This window comes from Molothrus ater, chromosome 9 (genome assembly GCF_012460135.2).
Source record: "Molothrus ater isolate BHLD 08-10-18 breed brown headed cowbird chromosome 9, BPBGC_Mater_1.1, whole genome shotgun sequence".
NCBI classification, from domain to species: domain Eukaryota; kingdom Metazoa; phylum Chordata; class Aves; order Passeriformes; family Icteridae; genus Molothrus; species Molothrus ater.
The window spans coordinates 16,232,327-16,256,497 of NC_050486.2; the positions used below are offsets into that span (position 1 = coordinate 16,232,327).

The window sequence follows — 24,171 nt, forward strand, 5'->3', positions numbered from 1 at the left end:
AGACAACAAGATATTTTAAACCTGCCCCTGCCGGCGGCTCACGCAGACGCGGTGCCCCGCACAGGTACACGGAACTCTCCTGGGAGTACTTCCTAATGACTGAGCGCCCCGGCGCAGGAATGCTGCCCGCCCGGGGACAGCCTGGCGGCGAGCCCGGCCCCGCAGTCGCAGCCCAGGTGTGCTTTATCCACATCGCCATCTGTGGGTCTCCCGCAGCCCTGCAGCCCCGGCCTGGGCTGGGCACGGAGCCGTGTGCCCAGCGATCATTTAGAATTGAAAGGAAAATCGTCTACCTGGGAGAAATGTAAATGGGAAAGCGTAGGATAGCGAAGATACATTTTGCTTCTAAATATATAGAAAATAAAATATCGACATTTGAATGGCACCATAGGTATGATTTAAACACGGGAGAAAAATCTATTTCTATGTTCTTCCATAGACTGGGATATGTTCAGAGTCTGCTTAAAGCATACTTGGGATTCATTCAGACTTGGGAATTCATGGAAAGCTTCCACAGGGAAAGGGGAGAGGACCAGTGTTGTGGTTAATTTTTTTTAGCATAGGTCTAGAAATATATCATCTGGATGTAATCTCCATGTACATATTACATTTAAACATACTCAGCAGTTTTAGATTTGTTATGTAGGATCTGGTACAATTTAAAATATATAAAGCAACAAGGCATGCTACAGATAATCAACAATCACTGATATTTTAGCTCTCTGACAGTTAAGAGCACAAGAACAGAGCAAATGCCAAGCTCAAATAAAATCTACATTGTCTAATTATCTAAGCCTGTAATGGCTGGAAGCTACCAAAATCAGACTCTGGGAGAGCCATTAGGACCTCTCCTTATTGGAAAAGATATTCTACCAAGAAACTCTGCCATAGGCACTAAAATGTTTACTAGTCTTAAAAATGAGGGTGATACAAAAAACAGGAATTACCTTCTCAAGGAGCAGTTTTAAATGGCTTAATGATGTCTTCCAAATTGCATTACAATGTTCATATCTTTTTCTGAAATCTGATCATCACTAATTTTTGTGATTAATTTTAACAGAGGAAACCTTAACTGAGAGCATTTTGCAGAGCAATATTTTTCTAATTTTTCTTTTGTGCAGCATCTGCTGTTGCAGTGCTGTCATCTTCGTTATGTTTTTCATTGTCTATGTGCCATAATGTAATTAGTTAGTTCAACATCATCTGTGCTATTAGATGAGATGTTTCTATGGTAAGTTAACATAGTTCTGTGTAATTGGTAGATTTCAGCAGTAGGCATGAATGTATCCATCAACTTTAGGTCGATTTGAGTCCACAAGATTTAAATTCACTTGGCATACGTTATCCTAGAAGACTGTTAATTTTGGCTGAATGGATAAAAAACACAATGCAGAAGAAAATCTGGCTGCTTATGTTGCAGTGCTGTTGGAGTCAGGGAAGGGAAAGCATAAAATTGCTGGCTTAGTAGTTGCAATCTGAATGTCTGGAAAATGTTACAGCCTGGGATCCAAATAATTCTTAAACCGAGATGTGCCCCTAAGATACCAGGTAGTCCAGAATTCATCACTTGTCTCTCCATTCAGGGGAAGAGTCTTCGTTCTCTCCCTAAATACTGGATCCCTATGGGACCTCTAGGTTCTCTCCCTGAATAGTACATACCTAAGGGACTTCCTTTTCACATTAGGGAGAAATGTTGAGGCTGCTGCTTTGAGATCTTCCATGTGGCACTTTCCTGATCCACGTGTCTTGCAAGCTACACCTTTTGAACAAACAAACTTCTAAAACAAACACTCTGACCCCAGTCTGTCCAGAAACAGTGATGAAAAATCAACAGCCATTCCTTACTTAAAAGTAATGCATCCTTTCACTCACATAGGATCTTCTGGTTCAGGCCTCAATCAATTTAAAAATGTGACTGGATAAAGTATTTAAGTCGGATATCCAGTGATATGGCAGAGTCACATCCTGGCAGAAGCTGGGAAGAATCCTGGATGGCTTCACTCTTAGCATTCTTTTCGAAGCAGTAGACAGTACTGTTTGCCCAAAAGAGTAAGATAAGTTACGTTTAGAAATATGTGTATAGATTTTGACTTGCTTATAAATATATGAGTAATTTTATTTACAGGAACCCAGAACCATGGGAGGTAATTAGTAAGCACAGTTTGCTTAGGTAAGGGCTTGCAAGACCTTTTATCATCACTGTATCTATAACTTAGGACAGGAGCCAAATAATATAAATGTCAGTAATTACAGATATATATTTATATTAACAATAAAGTCCACTTTTGGAAGAGCTAAGGCTGTATTTGTAATGACGTCATATGGCTGAAATCACTTCACCAATTTGTCCTGTGCACATTTCTGTCAGGAGAAATTGATACATTACTGCAAGCCAGTAGCAGCAGCAAGGTCTGCAAGTGGGTTCTGTGACTACAGGCAAGATATCAGACCTTGACATTACATATAATTTTTGTTTAAAATTAAAACTCTTGAAAGGCCTCTAGAATATGTGTCTGTAATAACAAGTTCACTCACTACATTAAAAAAAATTGGAAATACTATGTGAATTTTGAAAGAGGGCTTTACATTCCACAGTCCATAGGAATTTTTATGGCAAATCAGTTAACACTGATTTGCTACTCTTAAACATATACTGACAATTGATTTTTGTGGTGACATATCTGTAGTGATATTTTGTCTCAAATATGAATATTTTTATGATTCATATGTCTCCATCTTTAACAGGGAAAAAAGTCCTTTGACAAATACCTAATATAAACTCATACAGAACTTCGCCTTGGGGTAAAAAAGTGTTTTCTTCACAGATACTTTTATAGTACTGGCATTAATATATTGCCTCTCTTCACTAGTCACTGTAACAAATGGAAAGGTGGGAAAGCACAATTTGGTGCTGTTTGGAAGGCCCAAATTATAGGGAAAGGTAGTCACTGAGCTAATTGAAATTTACAGTACAAAAAAGTTCTAGTCTGGAAAACTGGAAAGGAATTACAAAAATAAAAATCTGACTCAATCAGCTGACCAAAATGCACTTACCTAATGCAGAGGTACATGTTTATAACATTATCATTTATGCAATGTGTTGCAGTGAAAAATGAAAACTTAACTCTAGCATGTATTATCTAATTAATTAGCCAAGTAACTTTAAATATGCAGGAAAAAATGGTATATTATCCTTGAATGAATAAATAGCACATTTAATATTTTTTCATGGTGTTGTCCACACAAAATACCTTTATAATTGCATTGAAATTATTTTCAAAGATGTGTGTCCAGTAGCAAATCCTGTGTAATTAGAATATCTGTCTGAGTGTATCCAAGAAATTAATTATTTACATGTAGCTCATTGCAGTGGAGGAGTATGTCTGATATCTTTATGAAGTTCCCATGACCTCTGAACAATGCTGTAATGCACAGAAAGGTCCATGACCAATGTTTTCTGCCTATTTTGCTCCTATCCACAGAGAAGATGTCTGTCCTGGGCTGCAGTAAACCAATGGAGGAACATTTGCTCGAGCTGTTTTCTCTGTAGGTCTTCAGGGGACATTCTCAACCTGGAACTTCACAGGGTCTTGTTGTATGTTACATCATTAATGGGAAGGCACAGGTTTAGCTAATCCATCTAGATGTTTGTGGTGACTGTTTCTGGTGGAAATTTGACACTGGGCATTGTTTCAAAAAGCTGAGAGTAAGCAAGGTACAGGCTGAGCACTGAAAACACACACACAAGACAGAGATCCCCTGTTGAAGTTGTCTTTTTAATTTAAGGGCTACCAGCAATGGCATGGGAAAATGGAGGGTTACAAAAATGAAGAGGAAGAGCAGCCTGGTGACTTCTGTCTGGCAGAAATGCCTCTATCATATTTGATTTGAAATTTACATAGATGCCAGCAGTTATGACACAACTGTCACTTTAATTTCACTTAACTGGACATGAAGCAATAATGACAAACAATCAGAATGACAGTTCTCCTTCAATTCTGCAGTGAGGTTCTTGGTATCTCAGTTCTGCAACATTTCTTCTGTTCACTCCACCAGACAAATATATTTCTGTTATTATGATTTCTCTAGCTCAGTGCAGCATTGCTAAAAGCAAGAGGAAGGGTTTCTAAGCTTTCTATTTCATTTTTCAGCCATAGCCTTATCAAAGAAAGAGTTTCTTAGTAACAGTTTTTAAAATTAACTCTTTAATAGCTACCTTCCTGATATAATCCATTATTTTAAAATATTATATTGTGTAAGAATATTACATTCTTTTTAATATAAAAATATAGCTTTCTACTCTTAGGTTATTTTTCATAACTGGAGGGACTACTATACTCCATGACCATAACTCTTTTTATCATTCTAGTATGATTCAGTAGCTTTTGCTGTCTTATAAACAATCTTACAATTAAGAGCTAATGTTAATGGAATAGATTGTTGTCATAGGATAATGGTTTCCTGCTGCTAGATAAATGCTGTGGCAATGCTAGGACATTTATTGAAAGTAATAGTGAAGACAAAGCTAAGAGATTTATTTTTAAAGCAGGTGCCACAGATCTAGTGACACCATTCTGTTAAAATTGTTTTATTTCTATTTCACTAAGAGACTGATGAAGATGGAAGCATTTTGCCTGATGTATGCAAGTGCAGCAAAGTGACAGTGGCTCATTTCACTGTAACTGAATAAGCTGCATTGCACTTGGCTTGGGAAGAGATTTATTGTGTGGCTCATCCTATCAGAAAACAGTTTATCCATTAACTATGGCTTTCAAATATGTTGTATTTCCATGAACAAGATGGGGCTTGATGCTTTCTTCCACAGAAAGAGTCATACAGGGTTCACAGGAAAGGAGGAGAGAGGGGCCCTTTGGTGCTTGTTCCACCAGTCATTCCAGAAGCCTGCCCTTTCCTCCATGCCGCAGGGATGGCAGGCTGGGGACAGTGAACCTGTCTGTAGTGTGTTCCCCTCCTCCTAAATCAATGGTTCCTTGTCCCCCTTCTGCATTGGAGGGTGTTGTCTCAGTGTTAGTAAATCAGAAATGGCAGGAGTGTTCTTACCAGCGCTGCTGTGCAGAGGGTGGATGGGAAAGTTTTTGTGTAGTCTAGTGTTTCCTTTGTCTTTGCATTCACAGGATCTCGAGGTTTTGGAAAATTTGCTTGCTCCTTTCTCCATGACTTTCAAAATTACTCACCTCTGAATTCTCCAACAGAGAACTGTGAAAAGCAGAACTTGTAGAGCTTCATAGGCCCTCTATCTGCTCTTGTAGAATTGTAATAAAACACCTTGATTGCCCCAAATATACAGCTCCTACAAAACTGGAGTCACTTGTCAGGAAGTACATGGAATCCATTCAATTCAATGAGCTTTCTCTGGACAGATATGCCCTAATTGCCTGACTTAGGCTTCAACAAATCCTTTGTCTTTTCTTTTGAACTGTGGAGCAGCTATTCCAAGTGGCAGTGCTGTAGCTATGACAGCTTGAGGATATTCCACAAATAATAAAAAACATGATCCCTTCCTACAAACTCTGATCATTCTGAGGCATCTTTAAAGTTGTGTTGTAAAATAGTATAATGACTTTATATAACCATAAAGTCCCTGCTAGGGTTTCCTTAAGAAACAAACTAATTTTATGATTAAGGCTCAAGGACCTTGACATCAAACCAGCAATTCACTGCTGCAAGGACTTACTACTCTCTGTAGCTGCTCAAAGCACAGTTCTGAATTAACTTCTAAGACCAGAGCTTGAAGGCAGTAAACAAATTTAACCTTTTCTTGACCCCAGACACATCTCACAAACAGGAGTTCAGTAAATACAAAAATTTCACTTTAACCCATGTGCAGATATTCTGAGAACTACTTCATTCTTAAATTTCTGAGTTTTAAGAAAATGTTTATACTAACAAGTGGGCAAGTGTTACAGTACCTGTTCTAAAGGGCCATCAGGTAAGGTTCATAGAGGAAAAACAGAAATAGGAGAGACCTGCAATCGTGACAGAATTAACCCTTGCAGCTGTCAGGTCTGTTGGGTCATCATACAGTGCAGAGCTCCAGCAAATACATATCCTTCCATAGCCCCTGATCTTCTGCTTGTCACTTCTGGTATCAATCTCCTATCCGAAGTTTAGGATTCACAGGAATGATCTCGGAGATGGAGAATTTCCACATCCTTAAATCACTTGAGTCATTTACCTAAGTACCTTTGAGGATGTAACTGTAAGCATTGCAAAGTCTTATGATTTTATTAATATATTTGGTGTACCTGTTTAAAGTTCCAACTTTGGAATCATGGTCTAAATAGAAATCTGCTTTCAACTTTTTTAGTAGCAATTTTGAGTCTTCCTGGTTAGGCAAGACATTAGTTATTAAAGATCAACCAGAGACAAATGAAAATAATTTGTTCCCATTTAGTATTTTATTTTAAAAAAATATTCTCCATTTGATCTAATAAATAGAGAGGAGTCATGACTTCTGGATTTTTGGGATTGCCAGTACAGTAATTGTATGTCCTACCACCATGTACTGAATCTGCCCAAGAAATCCTCCTCAATTTAAGGAATTATTAAACCTATTTTGTTGATAGGTTTCTCCACATCACATGGGACTGCACACAACCAATCAGTATTTCATTTCCATACCCCATACTGCTCCCCCAAGAGAGCCAGAATTCCCCTTGTCAGTTATCCTATCCTAAGGCAGATCCCCAGCCTCTTGCAGCTCTTTGAACTAAGGAGGCTGTGTATATCCCACCTGGATCTGGCCCAGATGCTTTATTTCTATTGCATGAGATGATTAATTATGTGGTTTCTTTCTGTTTGTCTGATAGAAGCTGAGGTAAGAGAATGATGGTTGCTTAGTGCACTGTTATTAAAAAGCTGCTTTTGATAGCCCTGAACAGGCTTGAGTTGTGTGCTACAACTAATCATAAAGCTGCTTGCTTGGAAATGTAATGCTTGTTAATACTACACTGTACTTTTATAAGTAAACGAAATTTTGATTGGCTAGAGTTTAACTATAATCAGTAATTAAGGGTCAGCCATCCAGTAAACTCATTAGTTTACACCAATTACATTTGGTATAGTAACTAATGATTTCAGGGATCAAGCCATTTATTTCTAAGCTTTCAAAGTATAATTATTGTGTAAATCAGATAGAGTGTAAATCTTTTCCATACGTTTTGGTTGGTAATTGAGAAATAAAATGGTTTCCAAATGTATTCTCTGTCCAGTTTTTGTTCTGCAGTAGATCTCTCTGGGGACTCTTTAAAGTATATGGAAAAGGTGATGTCAACAGAAGTGTACGCTGGGCAAACTGAAACAGGATTAATTAATAGAGATGAAAGAGAAAAGCCAGCCCCTTGCAAATCATGGTTCAGGTCTCAACTTGGACATCACACCTTAAAATGATAGTTTACAATCTTAAGCATGAGTCACACAGATTGACAAGTATTCAAAATAGAAGAGAATTAAAAGTCCTTTATGTTTAATGTATAAAGGCCTTTCCAATATGCAGTCTTTAAGATGGTGTAATCTCTGGAGCATTTTGCTTTGAAGTTTAATATGTAGCTCCTCACATCCACAGAACATTTTCAACACGTTAAACAAATTAGTCTCTGGTTACAGAAGTTTTTAGATATTTACAAGTTGCCGTTTAACTAAATTTAATATGTGCCAGTGAAGTTGCTCATGCACTTGTTCATTTAGAAAAATGCACTTTTGGAATGATTAATAAATAAACCAGCCTTTCCTATGCCTTCAACTTTGGTGTTTATTTGAAAGCAATTTACTTTAAAAAGACATTAATATCCCTAGAATTATTATTAGAGTAATTGCTTTTACTCTTCTTGGAACACACATTTTTTCTCATTTCCCTTCAGCTCAGACAGCTTTTGACTCAGATATAAACTTCCTATTATTATTCCCCACTCCCCACCCCAAAAATGAAGAATAGGAATTATACACTTTTCACTAAGGAATAATTAATTTGTCTCAAGTATTAGAACAGAGAATTGTAGAATGACTTTGAATGGTAGTCTCTAAGGAATAGCATTGTTTGTTCTCTTCAGTCTTTAATGAGCTTTAGTAAATGGCCAGGAAAAATTACCTTCTTTCTGTAATATGAGAGAAGCGAAGAATGAAGGAAGCTATAGAATCTCGAGGAGAAAAGGAGCAGCCACACACACACACACACCCTGTACCACATCACTTCTAATGGTTAGTGCTCTTCTTTGGAACTGAGCACTAGAGCTCTAGTTTTCCATTACAGTTAAAACATATAATGTCCCTAATATTTTTGTAGGAGAGAAAATTCCTGGATGTCTCCCACACAGTATCTGGCTTATACTGGGGGACAACTGCCTATAGCTGAGTTCTGGAAGTCATTCTGGCTTTCTCTGTTTTGGCATTGATTTTGTATTTTAAGACTCTTTAGTCTATTTTTATTGTATTTCCACCTTTAAAAGCAATTTGCCTTGTAATGCTCCAGCATGCTGCCCTGTCTTTTAATAGAATTCTTTTCCCTCCACCACATATTTGCTGCCACTCCTATCCAGAATGGTGACTGAGGCAGCACTGGCAGATGTGTGTTTCAGCTACAGCTACAAACCTGCCACCATGGATAACAGAGTGGAGGAGCACACTTCCCTTCCCTCCCCTCCCCTCCAGTCTCCACACGTCCTCACTACCCAGTCCCTTGTCAAATCAGTGGTGCTGAGGCAGCTCCATGGCTGCTCTGGGCTATGAGGGAACTGACCCATGGCAGCCCAGTGAGCTCAGCACAGTTCTAAAGGGATCTTGTTGAGCAGGGTCTTTCTCCGGTCCATCCTGTTGGAGCTGTTCCAGCTCGTATGGAATAATTAAATGGATTAAATTGATTGTTCTGTGTGGTTGTTGTCAAAGCACTACTGAGAGCAAGAAACCTGGGGTTTGCTACTGTCTTCCAGGGAACACCTCCATACTTGGATTTAAGCATTGACTGGGGCAGGCCCTGGCAGACGTGGTTTCCCCACCCGGGAGAGTGTCTCCACTACAAGACTGAAAAGTCAAGCTCAGGCTTTCCCAGTCAAAGAAAGGACTCAGGTCACCCTCCTCACAGAAGAGTTGATAATCTCTTGGGTAGGGTGCAAATTCAAGGGGCAAGAGATTCAAGTTCAAATTGCCTCGGGCAGAGTGTAAATACAAGTCTCCCATATCCTGGCTAAACTGCACCAGCCAGGAGACTGAACCACAAAGCTCAGCAGAGGAAGATGGGCACAGGAGCAAGGAGGAGAGACGTGCAAAAGGTGACAGTGCTGTCATTATTATTCTGTGAGAAAAACCTGGCACAGGTGTGCAGTTCCTAGAAAGCAGCAGAGCAAGCGTGGTAAGTAAAGCAACACACAGTGTTACAACACCTTAGTCTGATTGTGGCTTTGGATAATGGGAGGTGCTCTCATGGCAGACATCAGATTGCTGACTAGAGCTCAGGGTCACGAGGAATGTGAAGAGAGATGATGAAAGTGGGGAGAGCTGCCTGGACCCATCCCAGACATTCAGGGAAAAGATAAAAGTAAAAAGTGGCTGCCAAAGTAAAAATAATTTCTATCATGGGCTCTCTTCAGTGCAATTGTTGGAGAAGAATAAATGGAGAAAGATGGTTGAAAGATAGATAGGAGACAGTGAGAATGGGACTAGTAAGTGAGGCAGAAATGTTGGAAAGAAGACAAAGAGGAAGAAACATCAGAGAGCAACAGGAGGATTGGACAAAGAAAATGGAAAAAAAAACATTACTAACCAAGACACTTCACTTCTTATTGCCTCAATCTGCTGGCAATAAAATAATAACAGTAAGAGAATCACAGAGCATTTCAGTGACTTTGAAGTCCATAAATATTTAGGAGACATTTAAGTGGCCTGCTGATTGAGATTGTGTTAAAAAGAGAGCAGGAAAATTTAAGAAAATGTTTTGACAAGTCTAAATCAGGACTATCAGGAGGGAAAAAAAGGAACAGGACTTATATGCTTAATTTTGTATGTGTAACCAAGTATTAAAATCCACACCCAGAACACTTATGCTTCTTAACAGTAGAAAAAAATTGAGCCTTTTTCAGACCAGAAAGAACACATGGTTTAAGGCATGCAGCCGCTCTTTCTTCAGTAACAACCCACTGTAACTCCTACAATTTATTTCCCCCAAGATTCATTTGAACATCTGCAGTATCATTATTTGAGTTTGTTATACTATTAGCTTTAAAATTTTATAAGCCATACAGTAGGATAGGTGACAAGTTGAAAAGTTAAGGAGGGTTAATTTAAAAGTTTTAAAGCAAAGCTATTTTTGAGTTATATAAGTAAAAAAAAGCATCTGAATCCAAACTTCCATGGTTACATTTAAGTAACTCAGAAACTGCTGAAAGGATTTTCTTCGAACTTCACTCAAGACAAATCCCTCTGGGCTAAGACCAAGCATGAGAATTTAACTCAAAAGGTGATTGTTGTCTGAAGGGAGTTTTCTTTTTCCTTTTTTGTTCCCTCCCCTCTTTTTGCTTGTTTTGTTTTCAATGTTCTGAAAAAAAGAAAGCACTAAAAAAAAAGTAAGGGTCTGGAGTGTAACTGTTTCATATCCATTTTACCATTATAGTAAGAAAAATGCTGTGTGTAAACTACCTTTTCATTAAAAGCAGACCTCCTGCTTTGCCTTCAGCCCTTCTAGCAGTCTTGGTACCCACCTCTAGTGAACATTTGATAATGCTGTAACTAGTGGCTGAACAGAGAAGTATCAAGCTGTACTCTCAGCCCCATCTGCAGCTCCTCTGCATGCCTCAGCAGCTCTGAGCAGCTCTGATACTGCGGATTCTCCCTAACAGGAAGCCTTCAGAGAGCAGACAATCAGCAGCTCTGCAGCACTCTTCCCTTTGCTTCCCCGTCCCCAGTTCATGGGAGGTGAAGCATGCTCTGTACCTGCACACTGACCTAAACCATGGCTCCATTTCTGGCTGGTCTAAGATTTGCAAGGCAAGAAAGACAGTCAGGTTTTTCTCACTCACTGTTAATTTGGGGCATCTGGCACTGTTATTCAGTCTTCTCCTTTACAATTGCAACCAAGGAACTCACCTCCTAGTTTCCTTTTCCCTGTAAAGGAAAAACCTGAACCACAAAATTGGAAATTTCTATTTTCTTTTTCAAAGGCCTGAAGTCAGTCATCTTTCATAGCAGCATCATGGGTCCTGCTAACCTGATTATCTGGATAAAAAAAAAAGGCAGTGGAATTTTTTTCTCCTGTTCATTTCAACTCTCTCCCACATTTTAGTCTCTACAAATTGTCCCAGGGCAGACAAGAGCCTTTCCCTCCCCCTTCAACCAGGCTCATTTCTGATTTTCTGGCAGCACATCCCAGTTACTCACTCATTTGTTTGTTTGTTTTTCCATTTGCAACTTTTGCCCCCTCCAAAGAGCTGGCTTGCCCAGGGAAATTACAGTAACTTATTTCATTTCAAATGCATTCAGAAAGGCATTTTAATTGTTTCTTCTAATTTAGAGCAGCATCCACATTTGGAATTTCTGAAAAACTGAAGGGGAGGGTTTAGAATGTATTTGCTACAATAATTCACCACATTTTGCCCAGGCAACTCAGATATATACAGAATCAGCTTCCCTTGCCTCTCTTCCATATACATGACCTGGATTAAAAGCTGCTTTGGGCAAGGACTAACTCCTTGTTTGTGGCCCTAACACAATGTGGCAATACTGTAACACCCAGGGATTTGTTTCAGGAGATCCTGATTTTGGAACCAAAATGCATGTTTCCTGATGACTGCTAACAGTGAACAGTGGGAAATATAGCTGAAATGGGCACACAGAGATGCATCAGGAATCCATAGTCTTAGATTCAGTTCTTTGTTTTAATTTTGGGGAAGTCTACTGTGGCAAAACAGAGAGGCCTTCGAGTTGATATCAGGATGTGGTAGCCTGCAGAGGGATAAGCACCTCCTGGAAGCTTGCAGCTGTACCACTCTACAGGCACAGGCAAATTTTGGCACACATTGGAAAAAACAGAGAAACTTAGGAAAAAAAAATCACAACATTTAAGCAATCAGAAAGCTTTTCCATTCATAAATGTCCCATCTACTCTCCACCACTAAATTCTGGGTATCATTTTTCAGTCAGCAATTGGCATTCAGCACTTTTAGCTGTCTGCTGCTATCTCATTCATACAGCTTTTTCATTGCAGGTCAATATTATCTGACTAGGTTCAGATTAAATCTTAATACACCGTTCATCTGAAAAACACCAACTCCAAGCACATTGAAAAATTGCAAACATAAACAGTATAGTTTTCATGGATGAGAATGTATTAAAATGTTTTCCAAATGGAAGAGTAGCAGGAAAAAGAGGAATGTGAAGTTATGATCACAGAAGAGAATGCCCTTTTTTCAGCCAGGATTTTATGTAAGAGTGAGAACGAATGTGGCAAAGAGAAGAAAGGTTTGCCTCCTCACTGCTGCTTCTCTAGCAAAGATGATTTTCACATTAGCCATGGTAAAATTAGACAGAGGAATAGCAGATCTGAATATTGTATGGGAAGATGTGAAATGAGGAAGAGTTCAGTGCAGTTCAAGGATGGCAAAGTATAATGAAGGCAAATGGAAAGTAAGAGCTGAAACTGGAAGAGATGAACTGAAGGAGCCTAATATGAAGACCCCAGTTTAATTAAAAAAGACAGGCAGAGCAAGCTGAACAGAGAAGACTCATTTAAAATGTCAAAATATATCTTTAGTTCCAGCAGCTAAAGTAAAAATAAAGGCAACATCCATAGAAAAAACATGGAAGTTGAGGGGTGCAAGACTGGGTTCAAGGATGGGAGTGCTGTGAAAACCTGAGACTATAGGAAATCTCTTCTGTGAGATGACAGCACTGTTTATAGCACTTATTGCTGTCTTCCAAGAACTCAACAAACTGCTCCATTAGCAAAAGGGATCACAAATCACCTAATCTGTTTAAGCTAAGGCAGCCAGAGTCATTTCACCTGGTGATGAACATGGATATGAGCTAACCAGGCTGGCTTTACTTGTAATGCATTAGAGAATGCTTGCTTGGCCTCTTCTGATGGCACAGATATGGGGAGGGACCAGAGAAAGCAGCAAAATGTGGTGTGGTTTTCAGCTAGTAAAGAGTGTCTAAAGGCATTGGTGAAGATATTTGTTTGGACTAGATGAACACATAAACATGAAGACTTGGAACCAATACAATCTTAAGGTTGAATAAAACTCAAAGAAAAAGTTATCATCAGCAATACAGAGAGCAAGAAAATGTCATCTTTCTCCATCTCACTGATATGAGTAAGGAACACTTGCATCAAAGGTATTGAATTGGTAGAGTTAGGAAGCACACCAAAAACTAAGTTTCCATACCAATCATTTACTCCTACCAGAGTGGTTCTGTTCTTCAAGGTAGGTAGATCATGGGAAGTTTGTTTCACTTCACCTACTCCTACAACAATTCAAAGAGAGAGAGAACAAGAATTTTGGTTCTAAAAGTGGAGAGATTTTAGAAACATTAAAATAACATATTAAACTGAAACATGGAAATATTCTCAGCAGTCACCCCTGTGTTGCTCCCTATAATTATAGCTGAGAATCACAAATAAACATTTTGTTTAGAGGCCATGACTTCTGTATTTTTAGGGGGTCTGAAGCTCTAAAACTTTTGCCATTAAGTTCATCTTCCATGTTAGCATTTATATTGAGGCCCTTAATATCTGATTCAGTGGGCCTTATGTTGTTTAGTTTTCCACCATTTATCTCCTTATTTTGGCTGCCTGTCATTCACATTTCTGTAAAGTTCAGCTGAAACCAGTAGTTCCTGTTACTGGTACTTTGCATTGCAAAAATTAAGCAGTAGAATTTGCAATAAAAGTCATTCACAGAACATTCTTATACAGCACATAATTTGCCAACAGCTAAATTAATCTTGCTTCACAATGTGAGGCTGTGTACATGTGGTTTCTGATACAAAAGGCTCCAGTGAAATCAACAGTATGGGCATCATATTAACTCAGAACCAGCTTCTTCAGGTCCATGAAGCTTTGCCATGTGCCTGCTAATTTAGAGCTCAAAGGTAAGCAAGGATCTCAGCTCTCCTTTTTAAACAGTGTGAAGTTTCAATCCAATTTACCTTGCGTAGATGAAAACATAAATCAGTAGCTGCTCTCCACTGCACATACTAATTTAATGAGCTGGGGCTTTGACCACATGTGTGTACACACTCTGGAAACCTGAAGACCTTTCCCTCTATGCTGCATTAGGTTTGGATACATGCCAAAGAACTACCTATAAACTCAAGAGAATGGGGAAAGGCAGTCTGGGCCACCAGTCAGCACCAGGGTCTAAAACAAGGGTTTGAGACACAAGTCAGGGGTCAAGCACCATCCATAATCTCCAACTGATGATCAGCTGAAGATATTCAAGAGCTGCTGTAAGTAGCACCAGAGCCCAGAGAGCAGCCCCAAAACATATCTCAGGACAATGTCTAGGATGACCACAGCCCAGCAGGAAAGGGCTGGATCCAGTACAACACAGAAGATCTGGAAGAAAATTCCAATAAGAGGGTGACACAAAGGTTTCCTCAGACCTACATTTTGGCTCATTGCCTAGGGTACTACAAAACAAAGCACATTTGGGGTTTTTTCTAGTAAGTCTTCAAAAAAGGTGTGTAATGACAGCTCTGTCAGAATGCAAAATGAAGTTCATAATAAAAAGACAGAGGATAAATATTCATGCCCAGCCACCAAGTCTGCTTTGGCACCATTCACATTGTATGACTTTTGTTGACCTGACAAGACTGTGACCTGAAATACAGACTTCAGGACAGCAGTGTCTCCTCAACTCCCATCTCCTCTGTGTCTTGTCCCACAGACCACTGACCCAGAGGGATGAAGCCTTGCACTTATCATTCTCAGACTTCCACTCTTGGTGGAGTCTTGCTGAAATCAAAATAATTTTGCACAGGGCACAGGAATCCCTGCTGCCAGATGCCAGACCATAGTACAAGTAACGCTTGTCTAGAAAACACACACAGGTTTTCTGCCTTGAAGAAAAGCCAGCAGAAACAATTTGATTATATTTCTCTCTTAGCTACATGAGAGTGTAATTTACTTTTGCATATCTTCATATGCAAAGTCACACTGGACCCAACAGTGCAAGTATCCCCTTCATTCTGTTGGTGTTTGGTTTCTTATTAGAAATGTTACCAGAAGGAAGGTAATGCACAGGAAGGTTTGTTGCAAAGTAATGAGGTTTCAATACCGTACCACATCATGCCAACAACACAAAAATATTTTAACAGGTTAAAAATATTTTTGGTAATTACAAAGAAACTGAAAAAAAAAAAAAAAGCATTCCCCTTAGCTGACAACATACATTTTATACAGAAAGAGACAAGATATGAGACCATGAAAATTGTACAGACACAAATATTTGACATGTATCTGAAAGGCAGAAAAATATATTTAAATGATCGTTGATTGAGCAACATGGAAAAAATTCTCTCAGCAGGAAAAACCAAATTTTTACAGGTCTCTGAGAAAGCAGAACAGACACTGTTTGTGTGACAATACATAATACTTTCACCTGAAATTTTACAGCCACTTCTAGATATTGATGACTGTCTCTTTTGATATAGCTATTATTGCTTTTTTTTTTTTCTACAGATAGAGAAACCAGGTTTCCAGAATGACCAAGAGACTTTACTAAGGTCAAACAGTAAGTCAGGGACAAAGAGAGAAACAGACTAGTTCTTCCCAATCTCATTCTCAGTCTACCCCATTAACAGATTGTACAACCATGAAAAACGATCTCTTCCCTGTGAAAAGGTAGATTTTGCAAGGAAGATAACAAGTTCCACCCGTCTCTCCAGCTGATACTAGCAATAGTGAAAATTTCATTCTGCAGAAAAACTGCCGATGCAGCACTTGTAAAAAACCTCCAAATTCATGTGCAGATCAGAAACTGCCGGAGCGCTTTCAGCAGCTGCAGCTACCACACACTTGCAGATAGTCATTTGAACTCATCAGATCTGACTCCGGGACAGACAGCGGAGCCCAGATGGCTCGGCTGTACACAAAGCCCTGCAGCCTCACGTGGGCCGAGGCACGGCGTGCCTGGGGCCCCGCAGATTTTCTGGGCGCCAGGTTACGATGGGAGAGCGCAGCGCACAACCCACGGGCCGCCCGCGGTGCCGCTAAATGGGGGACGCCGGCAGGACACGCACACGTGCAAGCGTTTAAATACTTGTTATTGGGGACTACAGCAAAGCCGACAATAGACATTTTGCCTTGGGATGTTTTCACTGCTCTGTTACAAAAAAAAGCAATAAAAATATGTGCTAGTCTGAGGGCTCTTTTTCTGCTTAACCAGCCCCTTTATTACTGCCCAGCTTCTCTCAGTACATACCCTTTATCCTGACAAGCCTGTACTGCTCCAAAGGGCAAAGCTCGTATCTCAGGCAGGGCTTCCCGACACACATTTTCACGTGCCTGACTTCACTACAGGTCAGACTGGCATGGATTTGAGGCCTGTGCAAAGCTGACCCCTTCAGCCGGACCAGGTAAGTGACCTCAAGCGCAGCCTGGCTGCACAGGGGAGCAGAGCTGTGCCGGCCCCGCATCCAGCCCCGCATCCAGCCCGTGACGCTGGGAGCACCACAGCAAAAGGGTTTTCAGCAGCGCCGGCCGTCCACATCCCCGGCAGAAACCAGCTGGAGGAAGCTTGGAAAGCCCGGCCTTTTTATTCTCCAGAATTAAGACTTTGATTAGCTGCTGGCACAAGACCAAAACTCCATCTGAAATGCTTTAGACAACCCATCTGCACTGGGTTTGGGAGTCTGAGGAGCGCATGCTGTGGCCCGCTCCTCACCCGTGCCAGGCGAAAACAAGGGGGAAAGCAGGGGGTGAGGAGCTGGCTGGGGCAGCGGGAGCGCTCTCGCCCCCGCACCCAGCCCGCACCCGGCCGCCTCAGGCCGCCCCTCGGGCTGCCCCGGCCGCCTCATGCCGCCCCTCGGGCTGTCCCCCGCCGCACGGCTGCAGCCCGCGGGGCCCGGCCCGGGGCTCACGGCCACCCTGGGGGCCGCAGGCAGCCCCTGTGCTTGGGGGGAGCCTGGGCTCCGCTTCTCCTGCACCCGACCATGGCTGGGGCTCCTTCCCTTATCCTCGCAGATCCCCGTGGTTCTTCATGAGCACCTCATGATAAATTCTATAATTATTCAGCTCTTACTACCAACACCAAAATACATCGCTCAGAGTAAGTTATCCGAGATTCATTAGAATAAGACATCTAGTAGGCACATGTGCTTTATTAGCCTCTTACACCAATAGTTTTAATTAGGTACATATTTCACAACTCTGAAGCTGCTCGAGTGAAGGGCTCCTTTTATCTCTTTTATTTACAGTAACAAGCTATCAAACAAATACCACCATAATTAAACTCAGATGAAAAAAAAATTTCACTAATGGTGACCTACTCAAGCCTTAGGTTTGGTAAACTCTGGATTTTCAATTGATGAAGGAAACACCCTGCAGCCGGACAGGGCGCTGGGGCGGGTGTCCCTGGCTCCAGCTCTGCCTCCATGTCACCTTCAGGTGAGCAGGAGAGCGCTGCCTCGGTAGAGACCGCGGGGATGAGAAAAGTGATTAAAATCCAGAACGTTGCTAAATTATTAATGAGGAATTTAAATGATGTTATAAAAGAGGGAAATACAGGCGAAAATGTTACACATTCATGGAATTTTTACTCATGCATAATAATAAGTTGAAAACACTTTGGTTGTAATGCTGCCGGAATTGCAGGGCGGGCAGGGGGGTGGGGGCCCTGCGTTTCTCGGGCCCGCCCGCCCTCACGCCACTCGGCGAGCAAGGGCGCCACCTGGCGGGCGCTAAGGCGAACGGCGCGCGGGCCGGGGATGGCGGGGCCGCCGCCCGCCCGGGCGCCGCGATGGGCCCTGCCCGGTCCCGGGGGCTCTGACCCGGCCCCGGGCCTCGGGCCGCCGTCGCAGGGGGCAGCGGACGTGGCTGCGGCAGCTCCGCTGGCGGGCGGTACTCCCGCGGCAGCACCCTGCGTTATTTGCTGTCTCATCTGCGGCGCAGGCAGGTTTTCACTTCTCAGGTGTTGGCAGAGCCCGCCTGCCTGGGGAGAGCAGCTGGTCTGCATACATTGCCAGCCTCTGGGGCTAACGCTGCCTATGCTGTAAATAAATAAATAAATGCAATAGTGCAGGGAATAGGCGTATGAAAGAGCCCCTTTCTTCCCCTGCATTCCCGGAGCCCACCTGCTCCTTGCAGCAGAGTGGGCTGCTTGAGCCCATCAGCCCTGCCAGGGGCTCTGGACACCTACTCAAAATCTCACCAAGCCGCCTCCTGGGGAGCAACAGCAGCACTTGGGACATGGCCAACAGAAGGCTTCCCCACGGTAAAGCGGCAAGCGCCATGTACCCCACTGAGCTGTGTTTTTGTCAAATGTCTATATAGGCTTTTCTGTAAAGACTTACCACACTATTTTTCAAGTCTCCCCATACCAAAGTGCAGTCTGTCTCACTTAAAGAGTCACATGACACTTGAGCGCCTCATCTTTAAAGATCTATCCAGTGTTTTACACAATCAGGCAGGCATTTGTATCACTACCACAAGTCCCAGTCATCATTTACCTCTTCCATGGCAGGGGAAGAAACCTGCAAGCTCACAAAACTGGAACACAATCTTAGCCACAAAATCTCTCAGAGCTGCATGTCCGTCTCAATGGATTCCTTGAGGACGTGCTGTACTTCCAGGTGCCTTTCTGTCTGATCAAGCTGGTTTTGGTAGCTCTGCAAAGCAGGGAGCCACCAGCTGATTATAGTGGAAGCAAATAAGGCAAGAACAATCCCAGGCCATTCTGGGCTGTAAGGTCTATACAAATCCTGGAAGTCCTGGTGAATGCTAACTGGCAGCAAGCACCAATTACTGAGTAATGGGCTCTCCACATGCTCCTTTACTTAATAAGTAGACACAGCCTGCACTCACTTTTGGAGCTCAGTTGTCCCTGGTTGTAACACCAAGTGAATGCTTTACAGAGGGCCAGTCTCACAGTGACTAAAGCTCAGATCGTTATAGCAAAGTCTCAACCAAAAGAAATTGCCATGCTCTTCCCAATTGAAGCAGATGAAATAAAGGCTCTTGGACACAGTTCCTACATAGGAGCCTGCCAGAGCCTAAAATTTGCAACATGCTGTGACTCTAAAACAAATGTGTCATGGAGAGATAGCCAGGCTAATTCAGAGGGAGTTAAATTTGCTGGACAAAACTCTTCATTAGCACAGTGTTATTTCTACCACTGCCCCAGCCACTTGTGTTCCCTTTGCCCACGTCACTGCACAGAGTACATTTGCTATTGTGAGCCGTGGATGGCAGCCATAGGGGTCCCTCTGGGCAAAGCGATGACATTCAATCCTGAAAAAAAATCGTGCTTTCTTTCCTTCTTTGCTTCCTATGAAATCTCAATTGACCATATTCTCGTTATTCCTTTGCCTGGACGACACTATGTAAAATTTCTGCTGAATTATGGGTACTATGGTCCCTTCACATTTTCTGTCACAGGGCAGCCCAGACTTTAGCTAGATGGAGATGCAAACCGGGTTTCACTGAATGCTCAAGCACCACATTTCCTACCTAGATCTTCAAAGGAATATGCTGAAGAGAAGATAACAGAGAAGATCTCTGTGAAATCATGGTGCAAAAAGAAGTTACTGCCGAATAATTCCAAAGCATCTGAGATCATTTCCACAAAGAAAGCAGCAGGGACTCCTAAAACACAGTTTGTATACATCCTTATTAGGAAGGTGACACCATTACTATCACAGCTAACACTATGAAAGGCTGCTGAAATGTTCAAAGGAACTTTGGTAGGTTTATTTTTCTCTTTGGGAAACAAAAGTTATCACTAAAGGTCTTATAAAAGGTAGGAAACTTTGACAACCTTGAATCTCTGCAGGCAGCAATTACATGCAAAAGGTTGCCCCCAGTTTGTATCCCTTAGCTGTTTTACATTTTTGACACTGAAAGGAGGGTGTTTGTAGTCAAGTAGTTAGCATCATGTTATTGTTTAATGAAACCAGCTGCATAAGTGTAATGCCATGGCTGAGACTTTTTTACATGTAAGCAAGTCAGTGTATTCAGAAGCATGGCTTTGCAGCAGCCACAATTTTCACCCCATGTATTATAGACTATCTGACAGTATTATAGACAAGGAGTCATCTCTGTGTGTGCCAGAAGTGAGAAACCAGCCACTGCACTGAAGCCCAGCTGAAGTTTTAGGTGTCCCAAAAGACACATTAAATTCCAACTCCATGGATTTATTACCATACATTTAATTGATGTGGCCATTTTTATCTGAAATTAGTTTCTTCCTAATTTTGTATATAATGTGCAACACAGTGAGGTAATGATGACTGTCCCATACACATATTTTAGTTCTATGCCACAACATCCTGTTAAATGTAGTTACCAGGATGGACTTTCCTTTGCTTTTAATTCTGAAGTGCATACAGGAGGTGGAAATAGAACTCACTGACTGCACTAGTTCATTGTGTGAGCCAGGCAGCCAATACAGATGTGGAACTCCATATTCATGCCTCAGCATGGGTATCTCTTCTGTATCACACCTGCAGGCATTTATATGATCACACACTGAAATAAATGCAGCATGTGTGGGTGTGTAGAGCTGCACCTGTACATATAATGAGACATTCAAACAAATACACTAAGTTTAGTTGGAATCCTCATTGACAACATTCTTGTCCATTTTGTCCTGCGTGTTCTGTGTTCTGTAGCCTTATCCCTGATGCTGATGAATCTTTTTCTGGTCTGGACTGGACTGTCCTATATACCCACCTGCCTCTCTCATCCCAGGGGAAAAAAAACCTCCTACTTTGTCACTTGCTCACCATTTTCATTCTAAAGACTAAATTCTGTGAACCCTCTGCCTGTCCAACTTCTGCTAAGCTTGAAGTGGCTGGAAATGAAACTGGGTACAGAAGGCAATTTCCACACCCTTTGGGTCAGCTTATTTGCCTGCTTCATAAAGATCCTGTGGGCTTTTCCTATAGGGCAGCTACTGACTGGCAAGTACTGCTCTGGCACAGAAATATTACACATCCTGGGATTGGTTTTGAGCCCTCTTGTGTCCTCTTTGAAAGGACACAAACCCAAAATCTCATGGGCTTTGTGCAGTGTTGAGCCTAGTATTTTAAGGAAACAGGAAAATTAAGAATTATAAGTTGCTCCTTAACACTTCACAGGCAGATTCAGCATTTCCTAATGGCAAGTGTAGGAGAAAGTGCTACTTAAGTCTTTAGGCCAAGGGACTGTGAATACAGGAACAAATTCCCCTCTGATCTTTTTTTTGCTTCATAACTGGCTAAATCAATCAATCAATCAATTAATCAATCATTTCATGCCTTAGTTAACACATCTATATCACGGATAACATCTCAAGGTATTTCCTTTTTCCAAAGGGGAGGGCCCCTCTTTGCCCAGTCACAGATTCTATTTTCCCTTCTCTTCTGGCAGATGCTTTGGTGAAAGAGAGATTTGTTTTATGACATTTACTGTGTTTGTTGTGCTGACATCACAGAGCCAACGAGAACAAGTCTTTATACTTCTATTATGCCTTCATTGAACTGAACAAGGTGTTCAACAGGACATTTTAATTATAATCCCACTTCTAACAGCATGAGTAAAGGTGTTTAAGAAACACAATCAAGCATGAAATAGAACAGTAAACATGCCATTTCAATTACAAAATTATGTATAAGCACATCCTTGCACAGCATAACATTTGAAGACTGCAAGAGATGCTAAAATCCTCACTGAAACCCTGGGAGGTATTGTACACAGGATTGAAGGAGCCAAAATACTCCTTCCTCACACTCTGTAAATTCACACTGAATATTTGATTCCAGAGAAAAATTCATAAAGCCCCAAACTGGCAATTTTTGGCAGAGATTCCCATAGAGAAAAAGTAGCCTTCAGCCTTTCTTTCCCATTGCACTGTCATGCTAGACACCTGTTCTGTTTGCAGAGCTCTTTTTCACTTCCCAGCCCAAGAGTGCTAGAATTGAAAAGCAAATGTCCTGTCATATCCTTGCACTGTTATCTACCCACCTACCTGTAGCAGTAAAATGCTCTCCAGCAGGAATGTAACAGAGCAAATACTATTTCATGTTTATAGTTATGTGTGACCCACCAGAAACTTCTGGACATCTGTGCCCCTCTGAGCCCAGGAAGATACTGGGCTGCCCTGCAAAGCGCTGTTAATCCCCCAGGCTGCCACTGATGTACTGTGACTTCACCTAGTCCCTGGTCCAGGAAACTGATGCAATACATTGTTTTACAGTAGATCTTCAGGGAACTTTGTTTCCAAAGCTGCACCCTGGAAACAGCTGGGAAGCTGCCTTCTGGTTGCACAGACACTCACTCCAGGAGCTTCTAGTGAGTATATATGATGTTGAGTTTGCCAAATTCCACCCTCTCTCTCCCTTCAAGTGAATCAACACACACTGCTTAGAATACTACAACAACTGTCACAGACTGACAGCTATGACAGGCTGCTGTAACTCAGATATTTTCAGCATTCTAAACAAAAGAGAATGTTGATGCTTCCAGTGGTTAGGGCAGGGGACAGGACATGGAGGCCAGCTCTGTCCAATGTCTTGGGTGACTGAGACACTGTGTGGAGACAAGCATGCAGAAAAAGGGCTGCTGAGGTGGGAAGATAAAGGTCAGGGGCAGATTTGCCAGCTTTCTGCAGCCAGATGAGGATGTGGACACTGCTAGGTGTGACTTTACCCTGTGCTTCAGGTAAACTGCTCTCTCTGAAGCAGCAGAACAATGCCCTCCTGTTTCTCCACACAGCCCCAGAGAGGAGAAAATTGGAACAACTTGCATTTCTGCCATGCAGATTAGACTTAAACCAATGCTGTATGCATTAAGCTCACAAAGACATCTGGAAATCATAATGTGAAATCTGGTGCTATCTCATGATCTGGAGTATTATCTTTTCCACAAACTGTAGTGTTCTGTTTAATAGACTATGTGATTGTCCATGGTATAGAATTTACTAGAAAATTTGACCTGAAAATTACTCCATTACTGTAATTTGAAATTACTAACTTTCTCAAAAATTTTATGGTCATTTAAAGGACCCTGTAAATGCAGTCAATAATTAAGTGAGGTATGTAAGTATTAATATTTAATAAGCTGCCAAATATGTATGTAAAAGCATTTAATTTACAAGAATTGTATGGGCATCCTTAAGTATTTAATAGCACAGTGGGCATTAAAAGTTTGTCATCCCTTTTTTGAAATACAATTTGTTATTCTTTCACTAGCCTTTCAGAACTGGAGGAAAAACTCAGCGTATTTTTTCCATTTCTGGAAGAACCTGTCTTTCTAAAAATGCCAGAGCACCTCATTAGCCGAAGCCTTGGTTAGCTTGTAGATAGCTGGCAGAGGTGTTTTGTTGTGCTTGTTTCCACTTCATTTTTCTCCGCTATTATGAGTAACTAGAAGTAAAAGCACAGTTTTCATTGCCTTTAATGGGAGCAGAATCTGCTTTTACTTCATGGCTATTTTCCATTCCTCTCCTGGCACTACACAGAAATGCATGTGAGGTGAGATGCAGTAGAGAGGTGACTTGGCGGTGAGGGTTCCAAAAGCCAACACTAATGCAGATAACATATTTTTTACTAGTTTTGCACATCTACAGGCCCTATATGGAGAAGTCATTAACTAAGATTTAAATTTTGGAAATTCTGGAAATATGGAGAAACTTAAAATTAAAGGCTCACATTTAACATCTCTCTACTTAAAGCAAGTCAGCAAATGAGGCAAAGCTATGAAGTTCATTAATACTAGAAGAAATGAACATGAGTCCTACCTGATTCCTGAAGCTTCCCCTTGAATGTACCATTTTTGTTAGAGGGCAGTTGTGCTGCTTCTTCTCTCTTTCAGAACGGCTGTTTGCAGTTCAGGTCCTCCCCAGCTTCTGGGTAAATTGAATTCCAACATCTACGACTGAATGAACACACAGAAGGTTTTAAATAATTTTCTCACCACCAGATATAACTCAGGGCATAATTATAAATTGGGATCATGACTAGTTTGTC

At 41.4% G+C, this 24,171-nt stretch overlaps 1 long non-coding RNA gene across 1 annotated transcript; it reads right to left on the reverse strand.

Moving 5' to 3' along the window:
• Nucleotides 1–519: 519 nt before the first annotated feature.
• On the reverse strand, nt 520–24,116 carry LOC129046757 (uncharacterized). The gene is made up of 2 exons (XR_008508512.1): nt 23,943–24,116; nt 520–2,033 (listed from the first exon to the last, which is right to left on the reverse strand). It is a non-coding gene; the product is annotated as an uncharacterized LOC129046757 (long non-coding RNA).
• Nucleotides 24,117–24,171: the final 55 nt, after the last annotated feature.